The sequence below is a fragment of the Scaptodrosophila lebanonensis genome, unplaced genomic scaffold (assembly GCF_003285725.1).
Source record: "Scaptodrosophila lebanonensis strain 11010-0011.00,11010-0021.00 unplaced genomic scaffold, SlebRS2 tig00000072-arrow-pilon, whole genome shotgun sequence".
Taxonomy (NCBI): domain Eukaryota; kingdom Metazoa; phylum Arthropoda; class Insecta; order Diptera; family Drosophilidae; genus Scaptodrosophila; species Scaptodrosophila lebanonensis.
The window spans coordinates 5,355,963-5,376,425 of NW_022060558.1; the positions used below are offsets into that span (position 1 = coordinate 5,355,963).

Consider the following 20,463-nt stretch of genomic DNA (forward strand, 5'->3'; position numbering starts at 1 on the left):
TTATATACAATAAGACTCGTCTCCCACTTACGACACTAATGGTGCAACTGAAAAATATCGATCTGTGCAATGCCAGTTTTCAGTCATCACTGATTGAGCCTTTTGCATTTAATAGCTAAACGTATCAGTTTCTATTAATCCTTTTTGGATTTCATTTCTAAATTCAAAGTTATTAAAATTATGCTTGAATATTAATACGTCATTAAAAGAATTTAATTTTTGCTGTACAAATTTGTATTGGTTTAAATGGGAAACGACTGAATGGATGTGCATCTTTTTGGTAAGAAGACAGCTCCTTCATTATAACACCAGCGCACAGACATGGAAATGTATTCGTTTTGATGGGAAACTTTAAAATAAATAAGGAAATACATTTTTGAACGAATTGGAGATGATCGAAGGAACGTCGTACAGGTTGGGTAATTTAAAACGTTATAGTCAAAAGAATTACAAGTATACTACGAATTAGTTTGGCCTAATCTCGATGCTCCATAATTCCCAGAACATCTCAACTTTCTTCACCTCGTGTGCAAGCATGTGCTTGAGATTTTGCTTGGCCCTTTAAATTCTGAAAGCAATCCAATAAATTGGCAACTCCTGGATCCTTAAATGCTATGCACATAAAATGCCAAAACAACTTAACTGTCAGCTATCGCGGGAATGGGGAGGCGGGCGAATGGCGAATGGCGGAGGCGGATGGTAAAGTTTCTTGACATTGCGACAAAGGCAACACAAATTGCAGCAGCAACGACAAGGCGCACGCTGTTGCTTGAGCACACAGATTGGGTGTGTGAGAGACACAACCGGCTTGCAGATACTTGTCTGTATGTATGTATGTATGTATATCTTTTTATCTGCCAGTAACTCCCATAAGTTGCCTGCATGATTGTATGGCTGGCGATTTTATCGGAGCAACTGGAGCTGCAGGCCAGAGACCGGAGGCGAACAGCACGCAGCATAAAAATTAGAGCTGATTTTTGTTGACAACAACCACTCGTTTCGTTCCCCTTGTTGTTGCTGTAACAGTATTAGTTGATGTTGTTGTTGATGTTGTTGTTGTTGTTATTGTTGTCGTTGTTGCCAGCTAAACGCTGCACGAAGTTAGTGGATTCGCGTGCGCTGCACAAGTTGCAGCCAAAACTTTTGGGCCCAAAACAGCAACATTAACAACACCAGCACCAACAGCAACAACAACAGCAGCAATTACATGTTAGCCATAATTTGTTCCCCAAAAGCGAAACTTACGTCGGCGATGACGATGACAACGACGTCATAGAGCGCGCCTGGCGCCGACGCCCGGCGCCGACGCCCGGCGCCTGCTGTTGGAAATGCCCAGCAACGACGACAATTTTCTGTTTTATTTTTTCCAGTTTGTATGTTTGGGGTGGCTGCTCACATAATTGCCATATAATGGGAATGGATTTTCCGCCTGCGCCTGCATCGTCGTCGAACCGTCTGTCTGAAACTTTCGTTTTTGGGACTGTCCAGGGGCGAGCGAGAGAGGTAGCTTATGTGTTTGCGGAACTATTAACTGCCAGCGAAGAAGTCAAACATAAGCCTTATCGACAACGACTATGTCTGCGTCTGCGTCTACGTCATTGTTGCAGTTGTTGTAGTTGTTATTGTTGTTGCAGTTGTCGTCTCAGTCTGCAGCAGGGCCCCACAATTGCACTGTGTGTGTGTGTGTGTGTTGTTTGCCAATGCTGATGATGATTACTTCCGTTCAATGGCGTCAGCGGGTTTTCCACGTGCGTTTGGGTTCGGTTGTGACGTGCCACGGGCAGCGATTCGTGCTGTGGTCGCTTTTCCTTGGCAACTAACGGTACACAATATGTGCACAATGGAAACTGTCAAGATTCTCACAGACGCGCGCGAACGCAGTTGGCCAAATTTTCTGCAACAATGGATGTTGTCAAAACATATCTGACACCATTGTTTATGTGTTTTGGAAAAAGATACATAGATAGATGAATAAAAGGAAGATACGCATTTTTATATCCTGTTACAAGCCATGCAGGCAGATGCTGTGCAAAACATCTTTTTGCCTTAGGGAAGGATTTGTTACCACAATAGCAACTAGGATCCAAAAAAATTTTGTTACGAAGACGGTGTTGTTTCATGGCCGTATCCGCAGTAAGTCATGCTAGCCATGCGGCCGATAACCCAATGTCGTAATGACCCCTCCTGGGGGCCTTTCTGATGCAACATAGTTTAGAAAGATTTATGTAGCAGCATTGCACACAAACTTTTTATATATGTACATAGATACATATGAAAGTAAATAAGAATTGTGATTTAATATTCGATCTTGGAGTTCTATCTTAAGCATTAAACATTGAATAAATTTAGCAGTTAATCAATCCCATTGGATTGAAGTGTGTTCTACCAGGGTACAAATATGAATTATAAAAATGTTGTGCCCAACGAGAAGAAAATATACAATTTACAATCTTATCAGCAATTTATCTATTATTTTAAATTTTTGGCAACGAACAGTTTTTCAACCAAAATCAGCTATGTAATATGTACAAATATTGCACCATTATCACAGCTTTATGATAGACTTAGATTTAAAAAATTTGGTAGTTGAAAACTTGGTTAATGTTTTAAGTTGAAGGTGTGTAGATATAGGAGCTTTTGTTATTATGGTGGTTTGGACGACATAGGCTTTTCATTGACGGCAGATCAGAAGCTTTGACCAGTCCTCTAAGTTAACGGTTCATATACAAGTATAGTATATTGTGGTATTTTTATTTAAAGCAACATTTTACGTGTTCGGAATTTTCTTTATTAAAGGCTTCTTCAAAATCACTACTTCAATTTGAAATTTGTTTCAAAAAAAGTGGGTGTCTTTATAAATTACTTTTTCCTCAATAACTACGAATAATTGCTATTCAACAGCATAAATAGAAGTACTAATGCAAATAAATTTTTCATTTTGTTTAAATATTTTGGCAATACTATAATTAACGTTTATTGTTTCTCGCACTTTGCTTGATTCATGCGTCTCTGTTTTTTATGTTTGTTCTTTTCTCGCCACACATAGATTAATGCTAGTATGTCTTGATTCTATTTATATGTACATTTTTGAATGTAAATGAAAAATGAAGGCAAATAACATCAATTACAATTGTTGATTTTGTTCATCGTTACCGGTGCTGTTTCTGGCACATTTAGGTGCGGTTTCTTGGCATTTTCCAGAGCGCAGTACTCGCATGTATTTGTGCAAATTAGCAGGCAAAGCCCCGAGACCGCTCCATGTGTTTGGCTGCCCGTAGAGACAGAGACGCGTCCGCCCACGCCAAAACAAGCATTTCTGTGCTGGAAAAAGAGGCAAAAATAAATAATTGCTTAATGCCGCTATCGTCATGACTTTGTTCATGTTTGTGTGTTGTTTATAAACAATTCCAAATTTGCAGCGGCACGTTAGAAGACGACAAATTACATTTCATTATTGCTAATTTTCTAAAGAATTTTCACATAGACGTCTATTTTTTGTTATCGCACGTGTCTCAGCTCTGCATTTTAATTTAGCGCCCATCCAGCCTTGCAGCGAAATCGAGTTAAGGTCTGCGGCCAACCGCAATCAGTAAGAGGGTGAAAGTTTTTTTTTTTTTTTCTTCGTGCAACATGACAGCCAATATGCAGAGTCGGCTGACAATCAAATGGTCAAAGGGGGCAACGGGCAGTCATGACAAACGACCAAAGTGAGCGGCGCAATGCCATGCCCAGGGATGACAGGCAGCTAGACCTCTAGCCAGACAGAGAGACGCGTACAAAGCATTAACGTCATCGTCCCCACCATCGTCACTGTCACCGCCACTAGGACTCTTCAACTCGAGTGGCGCTCTCTGGCGAAAATTCTAATAATGCCAAAAATGTCGGCTGACTGACGAGAGGCCTGGAGGACGAGCCGGCTGTGCACGTGGTGACCTGTACTCCTCGGCCGGGATCGTCTCGGCCTCTAGCTACAGGGCGGACGTGGACACAGAGTCCAGAGCCAAAGCCAAAGCGCAGTCAAGTGCCAACAAATTGTGCAACTACGTGTCATGTTGTTGCCAGTGCTGGTCTAGCCGTGTGTGTTTGTGCTTGGAGATGAGAACGTGACATAAGTTATTGTCCTTCAATGTCAAATAAGATTCAATGGGTGCTAGGATTAAGGCCACAGTCATATAGTGATAGTGTTCGTCGTTGTTTCATTGATTAAATTGAATTGAAGATCCAAACACTTTTCAAAGCAAAGATTCATTGATTGGCCTTCTTTCATATGGACAAAATGACAGAGTCACTTCGTTCCAAAACATTCACTTATTTAAAGAATATAATCGTAACAAGAAATATGGATCTGTTATCTGGTCACCAATATGGGGAGAATTGAAACGCAATCAAAGGCATATTTAATTTTAATATTCTTAAAAAATACCTTTATTTAGCGTAGTGTAAGGAACAGATACAAATAACTCCACTTAGAGAAAGCCAATTCTCCTTGAGGAGTCCTACAGTGAGAGTTGAGTTCAGATTCACTTACAGAAGCCATTACTGAGACCTTGGGTTCTTTGGCATTTATTTTGGTTTCCTGTTGCTAAATATTATTAGGGTGCAATTAATATAACATTTTGATTTAAAATGATTCGTAAAAGTCACAGATGCCTCACGCTTCCATCTCTACGAATGCCATTTCGTAAGCCCTTTTTGTTGGGTGTAACAAAATTGCAATTTTCATTTATATATAAAAATATGTATGTAAGTGGCATTGTGTGTGAGTGTGCTAGAGTTTTTGGGGAAGCATTAATCTGGCAGACACATGGAGTTTTTGTGCACAGATTTTTTGATCAAGCTAATGCAGCCATAATTCAGCCAAGTGTCAGTGAAGTTTAATTGCTTTTTGATGCAGCCGGGGGCTTTTGCTTTAATTAATTTAAATGAAGATACAGAAACCTTTCAAATGTAACTTCTACAATTAACTTTGACTATGGTTCACATAAATATGTAAATGGCGCGTCACATTCGTGGCATGCCACAACAACCCAAACAAACAAAAAACAAGAACCCACAATATCTGCTGACAACAACAACATACAAGTATATAACTACAAGAACAAATTCCAACTAATGGCCAAAGTTGTGCAGCTCTAGACGAGCAGACTGAGGGGCGATGGTGGCTGCCATTAACAAAACGCATTATTGTGTGTAATTTCTGTCAAACTGCCGGGTAGAAACAATTTTGCAAAACGCAACCAAGCCATCGCCAGACACGCCCCACGTCAGCCTGTCGCCATCGTCGTACTGGCGGTTCAAGCTCTGCCACTTTCCCGAAACCAGGAAAATGCTTTTTGCAGAAATACTTACGCGTTTCATTCAGTCCCAGCCCCCAAGTCCAGCCCAAGTACTCAACTTTGTTGTTTGAAGCCCGTGCCGACATTACTGGATCTTGGTTCACTAATTTATAGCACATTGTACCCGTTTTTCGGCATTTCACATTGGCGTCGCCCAAGACCCTATCTCAGAGCCGACAGCTATTAACGCTTCTGCGTTTCTCATACGCAGCGTGGCCGACAGGAGTAAAAAGACGAAAATGGCGAGTAAGAGAAAGAATTCAGATTTTATTTTTCATAAACAACAAGTAAAGCACAGTCAAATGGCAAATGATAATAAAAAACGAAAAAAGAGATGGAAATTCAAATTATTTGTTGGCGGCAAACGTAGCGAAAATGGTGGAAAATTGAAAATCAACGAGATAAGGGCAGCGAGGCAAGCAGAGGCAGTCAACAGCGCCGACGACCGTCTCTGTAGTATCTGCGATAATTCGGTTTGCTAATTTGGCTGGGCGCCAAATTGAAAATAAATCTTTAAAAAACTACGGTATGCATCAAATATAGGTTTGAAGGTAGTGTGTGCTGCCACAGTGAAAGCTGAATATAATTGATTGTGAAATTGAAAATGTAATTAAATATTTATTGTTTTCATTCAAAAGTGGAAATTAAAGCTAACGGCTAACAATTAGTGAGGATTTATTGGAGAGCTGAGCCCATTAATTGTTTACAGCGATATATTATTTGCTAAAAATATTGTGGTCTTGAAAATAAAAATGTTCGCAATGGTTAAATTGCTTTTACTCTATAAAATCTAAGCCTTCTCCGTGTTAATGCTATGTCTGCCACATAGTGTTCAGCTCTTTTATTATTATATTTTCCCCATAAATATTGATGAAATACCATCTGCTCATCACTCCTCCATTGCATTTCCAGGATGTTGGCTAAACTGAATCGAATCGAAACAATACATACGAGCATACCATTAAACTACTAATTGTATTATTGCCATTATTTTTGGCTGGCATTAATGAAATTGTTTTTTACTTTCGTGGCACATTCAACGACCCGTCAAAGCCGTGTGGTTGCTGCCAAATTGTTGTTGTTGTTGCATTTTGCTTACAGAAGTGAAATTTACGTTGGCAGCTAGGCTTATTTATGTTTTCGATTTGTGCACACACACACACACACACACTAACTAACTAATATGCTTGCATTGTTGGTCGAAAATAGAAAATTACGTAGTCGCCGCATGGCCCGCCGCGGGCATCGACAGAATGTGCAACTAATTTGATTTTGCACAAGTGCAGCGCTTTAGCGACAGCTGCATATAAAATTAATAGTCTCACAATTGTTGTTGACTTTTGACAAAATATACATATTCGTATGCTTCTACATATTCAGTGAGCCGGCGAACATTTTCGCCGCCGGGCCGTCGGCATTTAGCAGCCAGAGTGAACAAAAATATTTTATAGCTGCCACTAAAAATAAAAATGGCGTAGCCCCACAAACCGAACCGGAGCACTTTCATATTCGCTAGATGAGTGACTCAGTAAGAGCAGCTATAAAAAAATATGAAATGTGCAAAACGCGACCAAATTCATATTTCAATTGGCCCCAAAGTAGCCGTGGCGCGTCTACTTGTATGCATTGGAAACCGCAAAAGTGTGAGCCCAGGTCAGGCCGCTGACGATTGTGGGGCCACCCAACGTGCCACCATCTACCGATCTATGCAAAGTAATCGATTTCTTTGACTACATATTTCACCTTGACAACGCTGACAACGCTGACAACGCCGACAACGCTAGGGCACAAAAGGACAGAGAAATTGTTTGGTTGTGCTCATTAAAATGCACTTCAAGGGCCACCTGAATGGGTCTGAGGACGCCGAACGGGCAAGGAGGTGCGTGACGTGTGACATTGTTGTGCAATCGGAAAGAACGTCGTACGTCCAGCGTCCAGTGGAAACCCCACAGCGAAGGTAACAAAAATGCGACGAAGAGTGAAAATGGCAGACCAGCAAACTGTAGAGAGAATAACTTTTGATTTTATGCTGAGCCAAGGCATGCTAATGGGCCCAATCAGGCTAGGTCCGACCTACCTAGCATCAAGCGAGGGACATATAACAAGTTTGTATTAAAAATGCAATTACAATTGCTGTCCGAATGTGTATTGGTTACCAAATATACACTTGTACTAATATTTACATTTCCGATGTCAATACCAATTCCAACAATAATTCTGAAGTGTATCTTGGAATGTAATTACGTTTTTCGTTGAAAGTCCTGAAATTAAATACCAGAACAGCTAATAGCGAGTCGAATCTGTGTTTCGAACGTCGAACTGTCGAACTAGAGCATTCCAAATGCTTTCAATTGCCAAATATATTTAGCAATAATAAGCATAATAATTTAATGGAAAATTGTAGAATAATTTAATTTACATTTTCACACAAACTCTTCACACAAACTCTTCACACACACCTCGCAACTACACAGTTTCGTATTCGATTTTTGTTGGCGCATGCAGTTTTTTCGGCTTTATTTCTTCTGTCATGCTTCACATTATTATTTATTTCGCTGTTTTTCGTACTTATTATCGACTTAATAATGGCAAGCGACCAACTACGAGCATATGCCCGAACCGAGGGCCAATATAGCCATGTGGCATTGAACTTTCCTATGCTGCGCCACAGTTGGGCATTGGGTTCGCCGTGGCGTGCGTTTGGTCAAGGCGAGATCTAAAACTGACCAAGTGCCACTAGAAACTTTGCAAATAGACAAACAGCCCGCCACGGGCCACATTGGGCGGTCGGTGTCGGTGTCGGTATCGGGGTAGGGTCTGTGGCTGTGGCTCTTGCTATTGCTGTTGCTGTTGTTGTTGTTGGCGCTCTTGTTGTTTGTGCCTCTGCTCACATTATTTATGGCGCACAGACAATAAACTTGTTGTGGCAGTTGTTGTTGTTGCTGCTGTGGTTATTGTCGTCGTGTGTCAATGGCCACCATGGCGGGCTCGACGTGCCAAAATTGCCGGTTTGCATTCGACGCGCTGCTAATTTGTAAGATTGCGAGGCCAGCATTGGTTTTTCTCAACTCGACGGGCTTTCCATAACCCAAATTTGGGCAAAACCAGTGCAGTGCATCCGCAGTGACTCGAAGAGTGATGTTGATTGTCAGCCGAACTTGTTTGCTGGCGGATTTTCGTGCTCCACAAACATCCGCCTTGCCACGCAGAAAGTGGAACAGTAGCGATTCCTGCCAGCAAGTATTCTAGCCTACTCGTCTTCACGACAACTTTGCAATCAAATGAAAAGAGCTTACACATGTACGAGTACATACGCGTACATATACATATATATACATATACATATATATACATGTATGAATCGTGTGCGTGTGTACAGTAGAGATGGATAAAGAAGAATTTAAAAACCGAGAAAGTCACTAAGATTAGAAATTGTTATTTCACGTACTGCCATATCAGTAAGTACCGGCAGATTGTTATCCTTTAGATTTGTGTAAAACAATTGTAAAAACTAGCACTAATAAAATTAGGTTCAATAAAAACAACGCGATTAGACTGTTATGAGAAACTGTTGTTGCACAAATGAAAAAGGTACAATGTGTCTGAATAGGCGGAACGATAAAAATCTAGGTTCAACAAAGTCCCCACAATATAATAGTTAAATTCAAAACAATGAGAAGACAAATTCGACCCACATACAAGTATGTTTACGGTTTGCGGCTTGGTGTTGCCTAGAACTTTATTTATGTATTTCTAATCAGCAGTAAAATACTACGAATAACGTTGGTGGACCTCAGCAATAGGTAATGTTTTTAAATGACTTCGTTCCTATGATTATATTAATAATAATTAGCATTAGTTGCAATTTATTACTTTACAGAGCTTTCCTTTAAAATATACAGCTTTATATTAATTACTGCATTCCGGCTGGGTAAATATTTGCTCATGAGCCGAAATAACAATTTGTATGTATTGTAGTTCGTGTGCTTGGAGTATTTACAATTGTACAATCCAATGGAGCACACTAGGTTCCACTATTACAAATATGGCCATGAAAATCTGTTAAATTGTATTTACTGTACTGTACTCTTAATATATCCGGCAGTCAATTCGCACTTGTCGCCGTCGTTGCTGGCGGCAGTTTTTGATTTCAGTTGCATCTGAATTCGTTTTCTCACTCACACTTGGCTTAATTGAAACGATTTGAGCCACTTATTGCGAAAGAGAAATTCTTTAAGCCGAAGCAAAACTTTCGGTCGCCAGTGCAGCAGGCAACCAAAATAAAAAGTATATCATTGCTGTGAAAGTAGCGCACTCTTGTCGGCTTTTTGTCTAATTTGCGGTCGAAAGCTGGCAAGCGGCTTTAGGCTTATACTCGTACACACTAATTATTATGATTATGTCCATTTGGATATGTAGCAGGGGCTTAATTGCATTAATTGGCCTGCAGTTATTACTTGTCTTGATTGGCTGCTAAATGGGGTCTCGCCCACGGCTCATGCGAGAACGAGTCGGTAAGCAAATCGTGAGCACTCAGCACCGTCGCGAGTTTAGAGTATCTCATAATTAAGATCTTAATGGACAAATTACAAATACTATATGAGGAAAACTTTCGACCCGATTAGATTTGGTTCGATTTTTCCATCTTTCTAATTGTCAAATCGAGCAATAATGCTAAGATTGAGAGCAATTATATCTGTAAGTGGGGCAGACGAAGCATCGGAGAAACATTTGTTTATGTGCTTTTGCAATAACTTGGAAAAAGATACGAGATTCGGGCAGTATGGCAGTAATGACGTCAAATGCAATCTGCTTTTGTTGTTTCTGCTGCTGGGCTTGTTACTCGTATTGTCAAGCGAGATAGCGTTAGCCATATGATATAAATGATGTTGGCGCCATCGCCGCCAACTGACCGATAAACCTGTTAATGCGCACTTTCTGCCCCATAAGGTTCTTTTAATCGCGTCATGCACATCATTTGAGCTTTGAAAAAAACCTACATTTATAAAATTCAGTTTATTTAAAATGCGACAAAGCAGTCTCAAAGTCATGCGCCAAGAAGGCAGACAAAGTTGATCGCCCTCGCGCAGACTGGTACGACCAGAGCAGAACAACAGCATCAACGGCAGCAGAAGAAACAAAAACAATGCCCCAAGCAATTAAAAGAAGTGACAGACTATGTATGACAACGATAAATGGAAACAACTACGATTATTATCTGGTGTGAATTTTGGTCCAACGCTTTGCCTTTTACCTTGTTCCGCGATATTAAGTTGCTGTGTTTGTTGCTTCTGTCTCGTCTATATTCCTCCGAAAAATGTGCGATGTTGTTTTAGCTGTTCTGGCGGTTGTTGTTTTTGTTGGGGCCATTGACGTATAGTTTACTTGTTATACATATATGTACATATATATTCTACATACATACATATATACATTCTTGCCTCTACGCTCATGACCAATTTCGTTAAAGACTCGCCAAGATGTGGGCGGAGGCGGCTGTCGATTGTAATCTCAAATAACAGCTTTCATATGGAAAAGGCCCTCAGATATTTTAATATAAGTATGATAATTTTAATTTAACCATTTTCACATATTTATCATATATCATCTAAATGAATAATACTGGACGTCTAGAGTCTAGATTCTAGACCATTTAAAATAACCTCCAGATATTTTGTGATCAGTCACAAAATCAGACCCCAAGATCGCTGAAAAAGGTGATAACCCAATTAAAATGTCATAATTCCAATAGAAATCATTACATTTGACGGTAATTTCTCAGAACTCTACATAGAAATCAAAGCGAAACTAAATTCGAACCCAAAGTTTTAAAACTGGAATAATAGGAGTCTTGTTTCCTAAATTATTTCTCAATTTGACAATTATAATGATGAATGTGCATACTTACTAAGATTACAGTTAGCAACGAACATAATATTAATAGATTATGAGTCAACAAAAAGAAACGAAAGTGATTTGGGTTTCCCAGAAATAACTTCGGACACAATGTTTTGGCCTTTTAAAGTAGCTAATACCAATAACGATGTATGCACATCGATGATGAGAGGATTATAGCTCTCCAACGTTTCAACAAGAGCAACGCAGAGCCACCAACTAAATATAGTAAACATAATAAAACAAACAAGAAACTTAAAGTTTTATTTTTAAAAGCATTTGTGCTTCTTGACAATCTGCCCAACTGACTGAATCTGACTTCTGCCCTCCCTCGTATGTGCTTTCGAGTATGTAGATACAAAACAAACGATATTGCTCAAGTTCTAATTGGAGTTGCGGCTTTGTGGGGCAGACACAATACAATTAAGTCACCGACGCGACGTTCCCAGACACTCATACACACACACACACACATACGCACACACCTACACATAGGCATGCGTACAAAAAGTGTAAAATGCGCGTTAAAAAGTTTTCTAACATTTCATTAAACACACGGCACGCTGGAGAACATACTTGTATAACGAACTGACTGTCTGTCTCTCTGCCTGTTGATCTGTCTGGCTGTCTGTGAACCCTTTTCTGGCCATACAATCAGGCCCGAGACCACAACAACAACAACGTTTTATCTCAAAATAATCTACGCGCATGTGCGGCATATCTTTTCAGTCAATTTCAAGTACATTTTGCCTTTTTTGTTTAGTGCCACCGCTCTCAGATGCAGGCGTGCAAACAGAAACAAAACAAACTTGAAGCAGCAGCGGCAACAGCCACAGCCACTACTACAAGAGGCAGCCAGCAGGAGGAGAGTCAAGCAGCCACAGCAAGAGCAACAGCAACAATACCAGCAACAACAACAACCAATGCGCAGACAACGTTTGTCGGTCAAAATCAAAATCAGCCACAGCCACAGCCCCAGCCCCAGCCTTTGTTCGTTCAATTCCGAGAATTGTGGACCAGTTATGAAACAAGTCTGCAACATGCACACACACACACACACACACACTCACACACACACATACACACACACAGGGAGACAGCAGGCAATGGCTGAAGCGCCGGGAGCGGCAAATGGAGAGGGATGTGGTGCGGGACTGCGGAAGGGAGACCAAGAGCGTGCGAGTTGGCGCGGCGGCTGTGTCGAAAACAATAAAGAACGGCAGGCAACAGCCCAGAGCAATGGGCAATCTGTTTGGGCTTCGACTTGGGCCTGGCCTGTATAGCTGGAAGACGATGCTCTTTTTCTTGCTGCTGCTGCTGCTGCTGTTGTGGCCGTTGCTGTTAGCTTTGTCTCGTTAGTTGCGCATGCGCAAAGCGCAAAATACTTTATGGCCGTTTAACGTGGCTGGAACTTTGATTTCCCCTTATGCTGGAGGTTCTCCTACTGCTGGCCATGTACCTGCCACTTAGCTTTGTGTGGAGCTGCTGCGCAGCAACTGCAACTTAATTTCTTGGTGGAGCTGTTGCCGACGACTCGACTTGACAGGCCCAAGTACTTCATCATGTTTGGGTGCAGTAAAAACAAATTAACAAACCAACACACGCAGTCGCAGTCACAGCCGGGCAGCCGTTCAAGCGACCAAGCGGGGCAGACAACGCGCACTTCCCGACTTGTCTAGGTTTTCAATATGGCTTTTAATAACTCAACCAGGAGTTGTGTGCAACTTGAAGTTGTGTTCAATTCTCAGCGTTCCCTTGACATCAAAAAGCGCAGCTGTGCGGCCCAAGCATGCACACACAGACATATCACTGGTACTATCCATATCCGCAATGACGAACTACACTTTATTCCCATTCAATTCATCTAATTTTATTTCAGAGAGCTTTAGTCCTCAGAATAAGAATATCTTAGAGTACCCAATACCCTTGGACTACTCTAATAATGCCCCAATAATTCATAATGAATTATTTTTCATATTTATTAAATAAGTAGCTATTAAAACCTATATGTATTACCCATTTTTGTTTGATTAAACAACATCTAGTAATTTAATATAAAATAAGACTAGTCTTAATTTCGTTGTTCACTTTAAAGCGGAATCTTAATTAAAAATAAGGGAATGGCCAAACTTCCTATGTAGACTCTTCCAATACCTAGTCAACACAAGTTTATTTTATTTTCTTAAAATTTGTTTGGATGCAGATTACTTCAGTATCGGGCTTGCTCGACTGTAGAATTCTATCTTGTTCTCTATATGTATACTTGAATATTTAATGAATAAGAAAGCAGTCACGCTATTGGCCTGACTGTTAAAAAGAATTAAATTATATATTTTAAAATCCTTCCATCCAGTTCAAAAATATGGGATATTCCGAATCGTTGGTGCGATTTAAGTTTGAATTTGAGAATTGACTGTACTACTCTGAAGTCTGATGGAGTTCCAAGTCATTTGTTTTTGGTCCGCAAGGTAACAGTCTGTTTCTACACTTACACCTAAGTGTATATAGTAAATATCTGAGCAATACTCAAAATACTACATATAGTATAAATATAATATTAAATACTGTTATGCACATAACATTTCTGGCTTGTTGAAGCTCTACTGTCGAGTTCGTTCAGCTGTAAGCGGCTCAATTGCTTCTGGCTGCCTCAAGTTCAGTGCTCGTAAAAAATGCTAAGAGTGACTTCATTTTGCCAAATACAGCGTCGACTGCATCGATGGCCGACGCTGCTGAGTGTGCCCCATCGTGAGTGCAGCTTCCTTTACGGTCATAAATTTTGCGCAAAAAAGAATTGAGAGGCTGCTGTTGCTGCTCTTTTTGTTGTTTATGTTGTTGTTGTTGCCGTTGCTCTTGTGCTCTTGTTCTTGGTGCAGATGTTGTTGATGCATGCTGCCGCTGCAAATGCCGATGCGCAACAAATCGAAAATGAGGAACAGCAAAAAGTTGCGCGTCTTTTTTAGCGCCCGACTTTTTATGCATGCACATACAATATTTCAAAATTTATGCCCAACGCCTTGCGATCCGTTTCGTTTTTATCTGCCAGGACTCTGGATACGAGTGTGTATTGATTGTGTGTGTGTGTGTGTGTGTGTGTGTGTGTGTGTGTGTGTGTGTGTGTGTGTGTGTGTGTGTGTGTGTGTGTGTGTGTGCGTGCTTTGGGTTGCATGTATGCAAACAAGTTGCAGCACGTAGGTGGCTTTTGATATTGAAAAGTGGTTTTCGAGCAGCTTGTCGACGAATTGGGACCTACAGCAAAGCTGCTGGGCAAGGCGTAGGCTCTGCATGAAGATGGAGTCAGAAAGAGGCTCCAGTGAGCAAACAAAAGACTTAGACAACAAACTGGCTGTCGCAATATTTTTGTGATTTCTAGTGATTGTTGTTTTTTGTTTTTTTTTATACTTCACCTTCACAAACTGGACCTTCTTCTACTCTTCTATTGAAATAGAAAGTGCCAAATAATGTCAGTTTAAAAAGAATTTGAACGAGCTTTGGCATAGTAGCTTGGAATAAAAGATCGTATGCTTCTTTCACTTTTGCACGTCAATATACATTTTGTGGCCTCTCCCCAATAACCAACGAAGTTTATGCACGAAATGATATGCAAAACAAATTTACAACAACAACACACAAATTAAATGCTTCGGGGGCCATTGACAGCTCGGCCAAAACAAATCATTGAAAGCGAAGTGGGGGTCTGTTTTGCTGTTTGAAATTGCGCGATTGTCTGACTCCATACAATAGGCTCTAGAGTCTAGATTATAAATCGCCAGAATTGTCTGTGGTATTTCTGAGGAACAGTTACAGCTATCAACTGAGGTAGCCGTAAATATTAGCATGTCCCATTGTAGGCATATCAACATGCTGGCGGGTTCAATGACCAGCTTCTAGCAAAGGCACAAAACCAGCTCCAACTCAACATAAACCAACTACTACTGACTGTAGTCGAACGAGCGTTCAGCAATTATCGAGCCCGTTATTACTATAAATTTGCACAATTTGTCATTAAAAGATTGAACATTAAAATAACGGGTGCTGGATAGGCGGAAAATGCCAGTTGGGTGGGCAGCGAAAAGCGACTGAGGCGTTAAAATGCACACTTATTGGAACTACTGAAACATTTCATAAAATGCCAATCAGGCGCCGCATTACGTTTTGTTATGAAACCTCTTTCGACGCTTATTGAAAATCCAACACAATCGGCATGCATTGATTTCCAAACTACTCTTTTATTGTTATACAATAAGCAGCGAAAGAGAGAAAAGCTAATGCTTCTGAGGCTTTCCCAGTTGCCGAATTGACGCTTTTGGTTTACAGTTTGTTATTACTATAGCATTGTTGTTTTTATTGTTGCTTTTGTTGTCGCAGATGGCGCATGGAAGGGCAGCAGCTGCGCGCATTTCCATTTCATATTCAAATTTTGAGCTTTTGTGATAATGTGCCCAGCGCCGCTGTCACGATTTTCTCTCCGCCTGCGTTTGTGTCTGTGTGTGTGTGCTGTTGTGGAGTGGATGTGACCGGGCTCTAAAAAAAAGTCACACTCTCCCGGCGTCAGAGTCAGAGTCGCCGTCACCGTCACCGTCTCCATCTACTTCTTCGTCGCATGGTCGCACGCGTTGCCATGCGTCGTGTTCGGCGTCATAAAAACGCAGCACTAGTTGATTGTTCGAGCAGTCTGTCCCAGCACTACTCGGGCTTTTCAACTGGGCTGGGAATGGGGAGGTGGTATGCACATACATACATATGTATGTATACGTATGTGTGTATATATTTTTATTGTGTCACGATTTTGCAATACATTTGACAAATTTATTTTGATTAAAGGCAATTTCTTGGAAGTGTAGCCATGAATTGCGTTTCGCTTGATTGAGTTATTTGTTCATGCACTGCCCTGCGAACTCAATCCCCGATGACAAGAGCACACAAAGTGATTTTGTTACTCCTATTTAAGATGATTGTGTACATCTTAATTGCTCGACAACTGTTTGGTTTCGCTAACGACTGTATTGTGAAGTAGTTGAACAGATGTGAGGCGGTGTATGGAATACTTGTAAGTGTTTAATGTTTCACAAACAATAAATATACTTGTAATATAATTGCTAACTTGATGCAATAATAAAAAGAACCAATAGCAAAAGATAAGCTTACCAGATGTATCCGCAAGCTACAAATGCAGGCCAATAGGAAATATCAATCGCGAAGATAAATGAAAGACATGTAAATATCAATCGCGAAGATGAATGAGAGAAATACTTTCTACCAAATGTGGATCACCTACAACTTGTACAGTTCGCGACAATTTATAAAATTAAATTAAGCCAAATACCGAGAGTTTTCTATGTTAATACACAAAATCAAGTAATTAAGACAGTTTTAATTACTCACTAAGTTATGTACGTAAGAAGCGTGGAATTTATTTCCACATTCCGAGACGTTAGTTAATGAGCTTATGCATAATGTTGTAAGCATTTACACTGACATCTTGAATGAGAGTACTGGGAAATCAAATTAGTTACCTAAGCAAACAAAAGAGTTAACAAACATCCACAAAAGTAGAAACAAAACAAAATGCTAGGGCAGAGGTACGGTTATGGAGATACGCAGACTCGTGCTCCACGCTATTCGCCAAATTAATGTAAGCCCTAGATGCGTTGCTCGCTGCAGCACAAGAAAATACTAATGAGATAGATCACTGGACGAGTTAGGATCTTCACAGATGAATTAACTGCTTACAAATGAAAATACTTTTAATTTCCAACAACAACATCATTAAAGTTTAATATTCAATCCGGTAAGCAGCCAAATTGTTAGTCGACATATCTATTCATTGTAAATCTCTTTAATTACTTATTTAACTATCGCCTATTGGAAATCGTAAAATCATCATTTTGGCAAATCATAATCAATCAATTTTCTGGATCTGGGCACCAATAAATTAATGATTTTATATGGTTTTTTAAATCCATTTTCAACCAAAGCGTCAGCAACAATCAACTTGATAGGCAATTAAATAGTGCTTTTAACGCGAGCTCATTTATCATCTCTAATGTGTCATCGTTTTTCTTGATGTACAATTGCCTTACATTTTTTGCTTAACTTGCTGTCGTTTTTACTAATAATTTCCTACAGAAAGAAATTCTATTTAAGACTTGCCAAAAAAAAATCCGACAATACTCAGAATAGCAACAAACTGATTAATGCCGAGCGATGTTTCCAGTTGGCACAACTTGTCACAGCCTCTATTAGGTCATCGCCGAGTTTTTGCGCTGAAAATTTACATACAAGTATGTATGGTTTTATTTTGTGCTGCGTTCTGGTGTACGGCCTCAGTCATCGCAAAAAACACAGAACGCTTAATTAAAAAGGCACCAGAGGCCATAAGAAGAGCGTGACATTAGGGAAAGATGATGATCAAAGAACGCGCAGCGTGAGAAAACTGAGAAAGTTGGCCATGCAGGTGGCATAAGCTGAAAACTCGCCAGCTGGAAACTTTCCTTGCGGCCAGCAAGTGGCAGAATTCTTTTTTCTTCTTTTGGCGTTTTATTTCACAAAAATTGGCAATCATTTGTAAACAATGTGCGAGGCGAGGCACTGTGGCCGGGATCGAGAGGAGTGGGGCGGTCCGGGGCGGGCGGACCAAGCCAAAGTCAAGCCACACCGAGGCATTGGCTTTTTACTTACCAAGAAATACGCCGAGCGCGTGACCCACTTTCGTGTCGTGTTTTTGGCTGCTTTTTTTGTGGGGCTCTTTTTTGTTGTTTTTTACACATGCTTTGTGCATTTATATGTACTTGTATGTGTGTGAGTCTCTCTTTCTAAACAACTTTTTAGGCAAATTAAGGTGCCAGCCACAGCTGCGAAGCCATCGACAGCAGCCGAGGCATTGAAAGTTGCAGAACGACTTCCAATTGGCAACGCCAGACCAAAACATTGAATCGGCAACAAGCCATTTAAGAACATTTACAAATTATTGAAATTTATGCATAAATTTGTATTACATACCTGACCATAACAGCAGCAACAACAACAACAGCGACAACGACAACAAGTTGTGCTTGGGTGCGAATTGCAGCCGAAAAATTTAACACTTTCAATAACACACGATCACGACAAATGTGGGTCAACAATTATTCGTGCGTTTATTTAATTTCTATTTTTTGCCAATTCTATTTTTAATGTCATTGTTTGCCAGCGCCCGTAGCTGTGCCTATTGCTTCAGAGCTAATACGGTTTCCGGGCTCACCGGTCTTCCAAAGTCATCTGAATTCATTTTCTACTTCATTGTTAGTTAAATGTTGTCGCCGGCATACCACAGCCCCTCCAATTGCATCTAGGAACGGTAATTCTACCTTACTGCGCTTGCTTTTATATACGATATTTTTATTATTATTATTATTATTATATTATTATAATTATTATAAACAGCTTAATAGGTAATTAAAATTACAGATAAGCTATTGAATAAGCTATAGCGACGAGGCCTTAAGATTAAATATACAATACTTTAATGTATTTGTTCATGCACATTTGTTTAAAATAAAATTGTAAAAAGTGATTAATTGATCAATCAAAAGTAGAAAGGTTCAGGCATACTTTAGTTCGGAAATTCGAAAACGAAACGACTAACTCCTTGGATTTGAACGCTACATTAATTCCTGAAATAACTATTTTCAACGTTCTTTAAGTAATCAAAATATTTGTTGCAACAATCAGCCTGAAATTTTCTACAAATTAGTGGACTGTTATTAATTAAAAAATACGGGTTTTTTTATTTTGTTTCTATTTATTCACATTTTCCAATTGAACTGCAACGTGTTTTGGAACTTCATATTCATTCGTAAGACAGTCCGTGTGGCATCGACGAGCTTCTTATATTCTACACCGAAATATGGCATATACATATATGATCGGAATATCGAGACGATTCGAAATGGAATCTGTTCGTCTAAAACACTATATTCAACCGGTGATTACCTGAAGCTTAAGTCAATAAAAGCCAACACGAATGTGTGTTTTGAATCATAGCATGTATTTAATTTATAACCATTGATATATTCGGAGCTAATAAATGTACATATATTCATTATTACTGGCCAAAAATACATTGTATTTCTAAAAAAAATGCAATCAAAAAATTTCTAAAATTAACAAAGCTCTAAAATAACAGTCAATTCAAACTGTTTTTAAAATAAAAACCATAACAGTGCAAACCATTAGAATAACACATAAGGAAATGAGAAAATTTATGAGCATCCTATCACTACTTTTCAAATTATTGAGTTTTTGATAATTACACCAAATAAATGTAAATACTCTGCCTAACCAGGGCTTGCTGTAACCGGTATACGCATCAGTTAAGAATATATTATATATTTGATAACTTGATCCGCATCAAGACGTCCAGATGACCGTATTATTATTCCGACTGCCATTGCGTTTGTGTAGTCTTCTAATGGGCTGAACCGTTTTAGTCTATAAGGAAGAATAAATCGGCAACACTCTTGAGAAACTTGTGGCTCCCGTAACATCAGTCGCCTTTGCGGTTATTTGCTTGTTTGTGGCACTGCATCAGGGGACAGTAAGTGTGTCTATAGCTGATGGTGCCTGACTCAGCAACTTTGTGGCAGCAACAGCGACTGGCAACTTGCAGCTGCAACACAAAACTAACTGCACTTTGTTGCCATTAGTCTCAAACGCAAAGTTGACAAACTTAACGAATGTTGCTCTAGCAGCCTCTTTTGTTGTCGGCTCAGCTGCCGCTTTTGCTTCCTCAACTTTGATAGACATTTTGTCCTTTGCTCAGTCACTTATCATCTAGTAGTACGACTTTTGTGATAGCTTGGATAATGGGAATCCAAACGTGAGAAAATGATTCCCCATCATTTGTCTAGGAATGTCGCCGTCAAAGAAAGTGTCTGCCAGTTTTTATTTTCCTCTGTCGCGGTTGCTCATACGCCTCATTGACAATAAGGCACTTTAATCTGCAGCATGGGACGATCGCTATCGCTATCGCCGTCGCCGGTATTATGCTGTAATTTGGAGCACGATTCACAGTCAATTGACAACAAAGCGACAAGATACAGCGACCACGTATGAATCGCATGAATTGTGACGTAATTGCCGCAGTCTTTTGGGAAAGTAGTTTAATGGCACAATACTCGCACTCATAAACCACACGTGTCGCTGTGTGTGTGTGTGTGTGTGTGTGTGTGTGTGTGTGTGTGTGTGTGTG

At 40.0% G+C, this 20,463-nt stretch overlaps 1 protein-coding gene across 3 annotated transcripts in view; it reads left to right on the forward strand.

The window, feature by feature from the left end:
• Nucleotides 1-20,463, forward strand: part of LOC115625173 (tyrosine-protein kinase Fer) — a 43,438-nt gene that overhangs the window by 14,410 nt on the left and 8,565 nt on the right. The window lies entirely within an intron of this gene.